The sequence below is a fragment of the Microcaecilia unicolor genome, chromosome 1 (genome assembly GCF_901765095.1).
Source record: "Microcaecilia unicolor chromosome 1, aMicUni1.1, whole genome shotgun sequence".
In the NCBI taxonomy this organism is placed as follows: Eukaryota; Metazoa; Chordata; class Amphibia; order Gymnophiona; family Siphonopidae; genus Microcaecilia; species Microcaecilia unicolor.
The window spans coordinates 638,720,562-638,723,708 of NC_044031.1; the positions used below are offsets into that span (position 1 = coordinate 638,720,562).

General features: G+C 37.3%; 1 pseudogene; it reads right to left on the reverse strand.

Moving 5' to 3' along the window:
* Positions 1 to 232: 232 nt before the first annotated feature.
* On the reverse strand, positions 233 to 969 carry LOC115460949 (annotated as a pseudogene).
* Positions 970 to 3,147: the final 2,178 nt, after the last annotated feature.

The following is a 3,147-nucleotide window of genomic DNA, read 5'->3' on the forward strand; positions in this document are numbered from 1 at the left end:
CTGGTTGGCTTCTTCAAGGCCAATACGGTGTATAGTCAAGTCATTTCATTGAAAACATACTTTGTCCAATATTAGTTAGAAATAATATATCTGATTACATTCTTTCTCTTTTAAAAACCAGAAGTTATTTAACAATACATATACTTAAGTCTCTAATTCAAATCCTGCTGATTAAAGTAATCCCAGTTTTCACAGGCTTCACTCCTTTTAAAGTAATAGAGAAATAGTTTTTCTAATGACAGTTTTCACTTCCTTGTTCCTCAGAGTGTAGATAAGAGGGTAGTGAATAACTTGAACTGGATATCATATACATAAAAATAATTGTTCCATAGAACAAAGCAATGCTGACAAAATGGGAGGCACAGGTAGAGAAGGCTTTGCATCTTCCCTCTGCACTACGGATCCTCAGGATGGTGAAGAGAATGAAAGCGTAAGAATCACCAGAATTGAGAAAACAGTTACAGCGGCAAGAAAGATAGCAATCACAATCTCATTGATGTGTGTGTCTGAGCAGGAGATCTTCATCAGTGAGGAATATCACAGAAGAAATGGTTAATTTCTTTGTACCTACAGAAGGATAATTGGAAGATAGTAGCCATCTGAATCAGGGAGTGCAAAACGTTTGAAAAGTAGCAAAGGATCACTAACTGAGTACAAAGTCTTTTTGTCATAATAATGGGATACATGAATGGATTACATATTGCCACGTAATGATCATATGCCATTGCTGCCAGCAGGAAATTGTTCTTACAGGCAAATACAATAAAAAATATATAGCTGTGCAACACACCCCACGTATGAAATAACTTTATTGTCAAACAAAAGGCTGACCATTATTTTGGGGGCAACATCAGAGGAGCAACAGAGATCAACAAAAGCCAAATGACTGAGGAAGAAGTACATTGGTTTCTCAAGGTTAGCATCTAGCTTTACTAGTACAATGATCCCAACATTGAACAGAATAGTCATTATATATATTACCAAAAATAAGAAAAATAGCGCAATCTTCAGGTGTGGAATATTGGTGAATCCAAGGAGAACAAATTCAGTCACTGAAGTTTGATTTTCTTCTGCCATTTACTTAGTATGATGAAAGCTGGAAAAAAAAGAATAACCCATTAATAAACCAAAAATCGTCACCATCTCTTTCAAATATTGAAATCTCAAAATGTAATCTGTTTTTCAGGTTTCTCTTTTTTGTGTGTGTGTGTGATAGGTCAGAGCTATAAATGAGTTGTTAGTAAAACCACTGATCAATTCTGTTGTTTCAGGGAAGGTGGATCCTAGCCCTTTTTTTTTTTTTTTAACCCAATTACATATGTGGGCATGTAATTCTGACTTTCTAAGAGAGATAAAATAGAGGAATTCATTTCTTCAATGAGATAAAACTAGGACCAGATCAACCTAGTCTAAAAACAATCAAAACTATTAACCCTGTGGCCAATATTGAGTTGCAGTATATCCAGTCAAAATTACATAAGTACTGCCATACTGGGACAGACCATCAAGGTCCATCAAGCCCAGCATCCCATTTCCAACAGTGGCCAATCCAGGTCACAAGTACCTGGCAAGATCCCAAAACAGTACAATACATTTTATGCTGCTTTTCCTAGAAATAAGAGTGGATTTTCCCCAAGTCCATTTTAATGGTGGTCTATGTACTTTTCCTTTAGGAAGCTATCCAAACCTTTTTTAAACCCCACTAAGTTAACTGCTTTTACTACACACTCTGGCAACAAATTTCAGAGTTTAATTACACATTGAGTGAAGAAATATTTTCTCCGATTTATTTTAAATTTACTACTTTGTAGCTTCATTGCTTGCCCCCTAGTCCTAGTACTTTTGGAAAGAGTAAACTAGCGATTCACATCTACCCGTTCCACTCCACTCATTATTTTATAGACATCTATCATATCTTCCCTCAGCCATCTTTTCTCCAAACTGAAGAGCCCTTGCAGCTTTAGCCTTTCCTCATAGGGAAGTTGCCCCGTCCCCTTTATCATTTTCATCGCCCTTCTCTGTACTTTTTCTAATTCCACTATATCTTTTTTGAGATGCGGTGACCAGAATCAAACACAATATTTGAGACGCGGTCACACCATGGAGCGATACAAGGCATTATAATGTCTTCATTTTTGGCTAATTCATCCAATTAACTTTAGAACAGGTATTTTGGTGGCCAAGCTCAATCATTTCATTGAAAATTTGGGCATGCCTCTCTCTTCTACTGCCTTTAGAGCTCTGCTAATCAGTTAGTGTGCAGTAATGTAACTACGCTAATTGATTAGCACAGGAATGCCCACTCTCCATCTCCCTGACATGCCCACTCAAAATTTTTTTTTTTAATTATGAGGTTAGCATGTGTACATTTGATGCTGAATTCTATTTAGCACCTAGTGTTCTGCGCCAGAATCTAAGCGTATTCCATAACAATACACATAACTTAATTGGCTTAACAAGTTAACCAACATTCATAACAGCACATAATAAGCAATTTGGATTTAAGTGATTCTATAAAGATCTGCACCCAAATCTCACGTGCAACCCTAAAGGGGGTGTGGATATGGGAGGGGCATGGGTGGGTCAGGGGTGTTCCAAAGAATTACGCGCAGTAATTGGGGGCTGTTTGCCCAAGTTGCATGCCAGGATTTATACCAGGTTTCAGTTGGCGTAAGGCCTTCTGCCGTATTCTATACAGCATGCTTAGTGATCTGTGCAGAAATCTAAACATAATCCATAACAATGCATGTAACTTAATTGGTTTAACAAGCCAATCAACATTTTTAACAGCACCTAACAAGTTATAATGAGCATTAATTGGCAGTAATTAGATTTTACGCGCATTACTCGCTAAGCATATTCTGTAATGACCTGCGTCTAGATTCTAAAGCATGCAGTTTAAAAGGGACATAGCTATGGGCCCTGACCACCTTTTATAGATTGGTGCTGAGTGTGAATTTTTGCCAGTGCCTACCTTTTAGCACCATTTACTGAATCCTGCCCATAATGCATTAATGCACCATAATGTGATTGTGTCTTGTAATAAATCAAGCCCTTAATCAGTTAATTTTTGGTGAGGTAGTTGCCTTGTCTAAAATTAACTGGTCTGCATGGGCAAGAAATCAAAAAGAAAAGATTTGTCCAGGT